Below are 7,845 nucleotides of genomic sequence, written 5' to 3'. Positions count from 1 at the left end.
ACCATTAGGACACCCAACTGGATGGCACCTCCAGTCAGCAGGTCCAAGCTCTGCCTATAGCAGAAAACCACGTTCTCTTTCATAAACGTATCAGACTCCTTCTTCAAACCAAGAAGGTCCTGCAACAGCTTGCAGGAGGGGTGGCAGGAGTGAGAAATCTCACTCTTCTCCTGGTTGGTCCCTGGGAGCTCCCCCCATTACAGTGCAGCAGCAAGCTGGATTTTCACTGAACTGAGCTTTACAAAGTTGGTAAAGAAGCAAAATCAGAACTGCAACTTACAGAGAAATACAGGAGTTTGGTAACAAGAATGGATGAGCCTGTTGGATTAGCAGCAATATGATGAGAGAACAGGCTAGAGCAGCAGTGTCAAACCTGCCACCCGCAGAGCCACTCTATCCAGCCCCTGGGCCACCAGAAGTTGGGGTGTGGCCTGCTGCAGAATCTGGGACTCCTGGGACCCAATGGACGTGGCAGTTGGTGGCAGGAGGAAGCATGAGGGGTGATACAGCCCCAGCCCCAGCCCCCTCCAGCTGCTTCACCCATCACCATTGCCATGGTCCCAGCCCCTCTGCTGCTGGAGCTATCACCACAGAACAAGGTACGTAGCAGCACTGGATTCTCCAGCACAGGGTACCTAGTGGGAGCCGGACCTGTGCCGTGTGCTCCATGCCAGAGCTGGGGCTGCTGCTGCCCTGTGCCTTGGGTTGGGGCTGGAACTGCTGCCCCTGTGTGCTCAGGCTGGATCTGGCCTGCAAGAAGCCCTCTGGTCCAGATCTGGCCCAGGGCACCAGGTGAATGTGACACTCTTGTGTTAGACCTGTAGTGTCCATGGCTACATGTTCAGTCATACTTCTACTGTAAAGATCTCAGAAAGCAAGTCAAGGCACCTTGTGTGATTCTTCATTTAAGGCAGGGTCAGTCATGTTTCCAGAGCACTAGGCGAAAATTATCCATCTCTGGTGTGAGGCAGGCTGGCCCTTCCTGCCTAGCTGCTACTGTTTCTCCCCACTGCCTGGCCATTGTGTGGGTGAAACCCACCACTGCCAAAACACTGCCTAAGCCCCAGCTTTGCAAGCTAAATGGAATGGCTTCATAGGCCAGATGCAGCCCATGGGCTGTAGGCTGCTGATCCCTGGTTTAGGGGAGAGGGAGTTTGGGGTTTGTAAAATGGGGGCTCCATCTTCACTCTCATTGCTGTTCCACCTGTTTTTTAAGAAAAGTGGGATCAAACAGGCCTAAAATCCAACAGCACTGGTGGACTCCAGACTGATCCAACTACCCTGTGACACCCTCACTGAGGCCAGGAACTGATAGGAAATCTCAACAGCTTCGACTTCACCATGTGAGGGGCACTGCACAAGCGAGGCCAGGTTTTCACAAGAGCCCAGCATAACACACTAGCTAGGGACAGAAGTGACACATAAACCCATTGAAGTGACAAGAAACTGGTTTAAACCTGTAACGGAACATAAGTTCATTGCACATAAACCAGTTTCAAAATGGCTGAAACTGGTGTAAGATAAACCTGGTTGGATGTAGTATCAGACTTAACTGATTTGGGTCAAATTGGTTTATGAAACTTCTCTCCCAGGCCCCTTCCTGGTTTAAGTTAAATCACAGTCCTCCAGCATCCCAGCATGCTTTCCAGCCCTAGGCTGGGCTGTGCTGTCTGCTCCAGCAGAGAAGGGTTGCAGGGCGGGGGATGGAGAGAGGCAGGGACTGCCCGTCTCCCCCCTGGCAAACCCCGGCTGGGGTCTGAGTCCAGGGAGGGGGTTTAAACTTCCCTTCCCCGAAGTACAGAGCTGCCCTGCCCTGCTGAAAACTTACTGCTGGCTGCAACTGTGGACTACAAATCCCAGAGGCACCTGGAAGCAGGAAGAGGAAGTGATGAGCAACCCTGCAGAGTCCTGCTGCTGTGATTCTGGACTGCAAATCCCAGAGACCTCAGGGGCAGCAGGAAGAGGAAGTGAACACACAGCCTATGCTGGCTACATACCAGAGAGCCTGGCTCTAGCACCCAAGACACTGCAGACATGTGGCTGCAATTCCTAAATCAAGAGTGAATGTCTGTCCAGTTGTTTCTCAGTTTAATTTCTGCAGTTCAAACTAACCTGAAAAGACTGAATTGATTCAGCCTCAGGCTTTTTGACTGTCTGTCCTTAGTCATTGGGTTTCATGATGCTTGCTATCTGCTTCCAACACATCTGACTTGAAGCAACTGACCCAGAATGACATAGGGAGCCTGTGCTGGAGTCAAGGAGCAAACTCAGGTCACCCAATAGCCCAGGCCACAGCCCCCTTCAACTTCCCTTCCATCTGATGCTACACCATCTTGAGTCATATCAGAGGTCTCAGTTGCCTCCGAATCCATTTGCATTGTCCCAGAATTAATTACCCATACAAATCAAGGCAGACTTGGCTGTGGGGTGATGTGCTGGCAGGGCCAGCCAGAAAAACACAAGAGATATATGTCACTTCCTGCTAAGGGGATTCTGCTGCGGCTCAACAACCACAAGGCCTGTATGAAGTGTCCCATTCTCCAGTGAGAGAGAAAATGAGAGACTGCATGTGAGTGTGTGCATAAAGAAGATAGAGGGAGAAATGTATTTAGTGTGAGATTTATTTAATAATTGTATCTGGTTTTGCAGGACATGGATCTCTGCCAGTATGATTAGTGAAGTTCTCTCTGCCCTCTGAGACTGTACTTGTGTCTGAAAGCTTTCAAGTCTTAGCAATTACAAGGATACAGAAATAACTGGGCTTGCCTTGCTGATAAATACCTGGCTACTCACGGCCGACTCCGCTTACATTTTACTGTCTCTACCACAGATTCTAAATAGCTTGCAAATTGGCCAATTCTGTTTATTGGCAAAAGCTTTACAAACAAGCAAATAAGTGTTGTTAAGAGATTTCTAGGCTCAGCTATAAATGTGCAGTACTGCATGCAGTTACTTCTGTTTGATCACAGCTGTCCGGTAATTGCAACATAGTGCAGGGAAATAAACATTCTCCACATCCATTCAGAGTCAATGAATGGCAACAGTATGGAGACAGTGAGGCTGAGCTCCATTCAGAAAATCACAAGCGATGAAAACCAGATCACGACGGGGACAGAGGCTCTCAAACTTTCAAAACTGGAGTGGTCATTTTGGAGAGATGGGCTCCACACTGCTTCTCAGAGGGCACTTTTCCACAAGTAAATCTCCCCTGTCCAAACTTCTGGCTCAGTTCTTGCTGAGATGCACTAGAGCTTTTGTTTTTTAAAAGTAAAATCCTTTAAAATATACCAAACATGAATCATGATGCATAGGAGAGCTCAAGGGCTTTGCACCCATAGCCAGAGAGTCTCAGAAGAGCTCAGCACATTGGGTGCTGAGCCCTTAGAAATCTGACCCTGAGCACTTTCCAAAATCTAGCCAACTCCAAAGCCTACAGAAGCAGCAATTAGGATATCTCCCATTGACTTAAGTGGAGCTTTGACGTGGGCTTGGATAAATACAGCATCTCATTCACACACATACCACAGGCACGCATCTCCAAGCCTGACCTAGAATGGCACTGAGAAGAAATATGGGTGGATGCACAGGGCTAAGGACTGATGGCTGTTTTGGGCAACTAATCCTGTTGTTAGAATAAATAGATAGATGGCAGAGATGTTTTCTATAAATGTTAGTTTGTATATCTTTCTTAAACATTATTGAATTTAAAGCATAAAAGAAAGGCAAGGTTTTTTTATTATATCTTTTATTGGACCAAGTGTACAGCTGGGAGGTCTGAGAAAGGGCACTTTATGTCTGAAAGCCTGTCCAACAGCTCTCTCAACTGTACAGTTGGTCCAATAAAAGATATCACAAAAATCCTTGCTTTTCATACATTTCTTGGACTATCATAGCTGCAACAACATTCCAACACCCTAAAACTTCAAAGTAAGTGCACATTTGAAATCTATTGCTAGAAACACATATTCTGTCGTCCGTCTCTAACACATAACCACTTCTGTGAAATGCCATATTGCTTTCCTTTTAAACAATATGCCATTGCAATGATGTGTATAACATGTACATTCTTCTCAAGTGATATTTGAAACCTGTTTCTGCCCTACAGACATCCACTACATGACTTGTCCATACGAACTATATATATTTCACTAATAAATTAACTACATGCATGTGACATACAAACTGCTCATAAGCAGAGTCAGAGTTAAGATTAGCTTTTCTCTGATCCTATTTTTAAATGACAAGAGAGTGTACTTATTGAAATGTGACAAGCGTGAAGGATGAAAGAGTGGTTCAAGTTTCAAGAAGAACTTTACGTTGAGGTTCCCTGTATTTCCAAAGTTTGCGATTTTATGAATGGAGGTCAGCAGTGGCAATGTTCAGCTCCTCATACATGTCAGAAACAAGACACAGGAAATCAAAGTTATGTGAATAATTTACATAAAACCACATCATGGTTTCTTCATTGCACTCCTGGGAGAGTATTGGGGTTGATAGAGGCAATACTTTCTAATATGTGAAAATACTTAATTGCACAGAATTATTAGATCAATGCAGCAAAGCAATAAGCATGTGCTGTCATGTGGGCTTAACCATGTGCACAACTGCTTTGCTGAATAGGGAGCCCTACTTAAAATTAGGTCCAGGTTTTATAAGCTCGAGGGCCTTTGAGAATAACTCTGAAAGACCAGTTACAGTTAGTATGAAGAGCTGGCACAAGAGCAGGGCAACACTGATGTGAAACCAACTGCTGATATAGCCTACGATTTACATTAAGGGGAGCTTTGACATAGGAATCTAAGACACTGGGCTGGCAGAGAGATTCCCAGATCAGTCTAGCACCCTGCTTTCATAGACAATCTCACTGTCATCCCTTAATAATCTCATCCAGGTTCACCTTAGAACGAGTTTGGTTCCTTGCCTCCAGGACTCCTATTAGAAGTTGTTCCAGCCCTTCACTTTGTTGATGGACCACCCTTCTTCTCCATCCCCAGATAATGCATGTGCACTGAGTCCCAGGGAGGCTTTCTTCAGCTCTCTAACATCAGGACTGTCCCACTCTTGACACATGGAACAGGAAGGATGGGGAAAGGGGATAAGGGGAAGGTGTTGGAGGACAGGGAGGGTGGAAAACATTTGCCATAATTCTTGTTTGCTGATTTCATTACCAGCTCTTAGTCACAGCAATGGTAAATTAAGCCCTGAGGCACAATAGAGCCCCCGGATCCTGACAGCTTAAACACAGACCGCAGAAGGCACAAAAGGAAAATTATACGTTGGAGGAGGTCGGGGGAGCAGGAGTAAATAAGATGAGATTAATTTTGGAACAATGTGCAATGAGAAGAACGTCTGCCAGGGGAAGAGATTATTACAGAATGGGAAAATGCACCTTAATGAGTCTCTGATGAAAGGCCGTGGGAAAGTGCTGATTGAAACGACAGGGGCAATTTGCTTGGAAAGGGAGGAATTGCTCCTAAACTGCCTCCTGCAGAAATCATCTCCTTGACAGCTTTACAAGGTAATTATGAAGTACAACTCCTGACTCTGCCCTGGGCACACATGACAGGCTGAGCCCTGACATGCTTCTATGCCACACAAATGCACAGTGCTTAAAGCCAGCTGTACTGTGAACAAGTGCAGTGCAAGCTTTCTACACACAGTTCTGCTCGGTCTTTTAGTCCTGAGTGCAGCTCCCAGCTATTCCAGCCCTGGAGTCCTCCCACACACAGCTCAGCCAGTGCCTCTCAATCCTGACCCTCCTCCTCTCCCCACACTCATATACACAGAGCTCTACTAATGGTCCTCAATCTCTACCTGCAGGCTCCTACTATTCCAGCTTTGACTCAAAATCTCTCTCACATACACACGCTGCTCTGTCAGTGCCCTTTTAATCTGAACTGCCACATCCCAACTATTCCAGCCTGAAGCTCCCTAGGCACAGTTCTGAAAACAAACCTTTGTCCTGAACAAATGACATAGCTGTGCTGATACATCTCCATCGTGATCTGCAGCCTGGCAGACACAATGCCTCCATCACACACAAGTGCCCACAGAGGTGTCATCTTCATTGGATAACAAACTTGTAACAGCAGTCTTGAAGGGTCACATTCACTAGCATGCTCTTAAATACACTGCAGTAGTCTGGGTAAATGGAGGCCATTGAGTTTACCACAACATTATATGTTCATGAGCAAACCCCGCTGAGACCTTAGGCTTAACCACAGTGAGCTGGCAGGAGCTGAAGGGCAACTGCCCCCTGCCTAACACTGCATTAAGCAGCACAGCACCTAGGGGATGTGACCCAATGCCCCACTTCCTAACACAGGCAAATCTTCCTAGTCCAGCACTTCTCAGGCTTCACCGCCCTTAGCCAGGCACTCGGCTCTCCCACAGAGCAGGGCATGCAGCTGCTAAAGGCTAACCTCTGTGTTGTAGCAAGATAGCAGAGAAACAAAGATCAAACCATCCTGTATTTCTGGATGAAGTAACTGTAGACTAGCAACGAAGGACTCATGAGCAGGGTGAAGTCCACAGTTACCCAATTCATAATCCAGGTGCGAGTAATCTGTCCCCCTGTGTTGTTCTCACCCAGCTGAGCACCAAATGGGCCCTGAGGCTAGGGACAGACTTTACCCATAAACCAGTTTAAGTGATCAGAAACTGGTTTAAACCTGTAACAGAACAGATGTTCAGTGCAAATAAAACAGTTTCAAAATGGCTGAAACCAGTTTGAGATAAACTTGGGTTGAATATAGTATCAGACTTAACTGATTTGGCTCAAACCAGCGTATGCAATGTCTGTCCCAGACCCCTTACTAGTTTAAGTTAAATCACACTTCCTCAGCATCCCGGCATGCTCTCTGGGCTGGGCGGGGCTTTCTACTCCACAGCAGGACTGGCCCCTCCCCTCTGCTCCCTGGCTGCAGCTCCGACAGAGACTGCAGGCATCTGCCTGGCTTCTGCTCCCCTCCCCGGCTCCCCTTTAAGCAGGGATTCCCTCTTCCCTTCTGCCTTACAGACGCATAGCATTAGCTAGCAGATCACATGGTGGCTACGGTCCGTGCTGTGGAAGACAGGACAAAGCCAGAATCAACAGGTAGCTGGTAATGGGGTGATAAACACTGAAGGAGATAAATACTGTATTATCAATTCCCTGCTAGGCCTGGCTACACCCCCCTCAGCTCAGCATTGTGGAAGGGAAGGGAGGACTGCTCTAGTGCCCACCGGCTTCTAGCCTGAGCCACTGCAGGCATGTGCCTGCATTTCTGCGATATCTGTACGGTTACAAACCGATTTAGCCTAGCCAGGTTAGACTAACCTGCAAATATTGAATCAATTTAGGCTCAGGCTTTTTGAATGTCTGTCCCTAGCCTGAGTGGCAGTGGCCTTGAGTGATGGCCTCCCATGGGCAAGTGACAGAAATTACACATATACCAGTACAAGTGATCGAAAACCAGTTCAAATCTGTAACACAACAGAAGTTCAGCGCACATAAATTGCTTTCAAAATGGCCAAAACCAGTTTCAGATAAACCTGGATGGATGTAGTATCAGACTTGCCTGATTTAGGTTAAATTGGCTTACTGAACTTCTGTCCCAGATATCCTCCAGATCAGGGGTGGGCAATTATTTCGGGCGGAGGGCCACTTACCCGGTTTTGGCAAGTGGCCGAGGGTCGCATGAGTAGGGTCGCCCCTTGACAGGCACCCCACCCCCTGGTCACCATCTTGGGACCAATGACCCAGGGCCAGCCAGCCCAAAGCGGGGCACAGGCTGGCAGGGGTCTGTGGAGCTGGGCTAGGCTGCACCAGCAGGGAGAGGGGGGAGCTGGCCTGGCAGGGGAAGT

This window comes from Alligator sinensis, unplaced genomic scaffold (assembly GCF_000455745.1).
Source record: "Alligator sinensis unplaced genomic scaffold, ASM45574v1 scaffold235_1, whole genome shotgun sequence".
NCBI classification, from domain to species: Eukaryota; Metazoa; Chordata; order Crocodylia; family Alligatoridae; genus Alligator; species Alligator sinensis.
The sequence above is the reverse complement of the archived record's forward strand: the minus strand, read 5'-3'. Positions refer to the sequence as shown.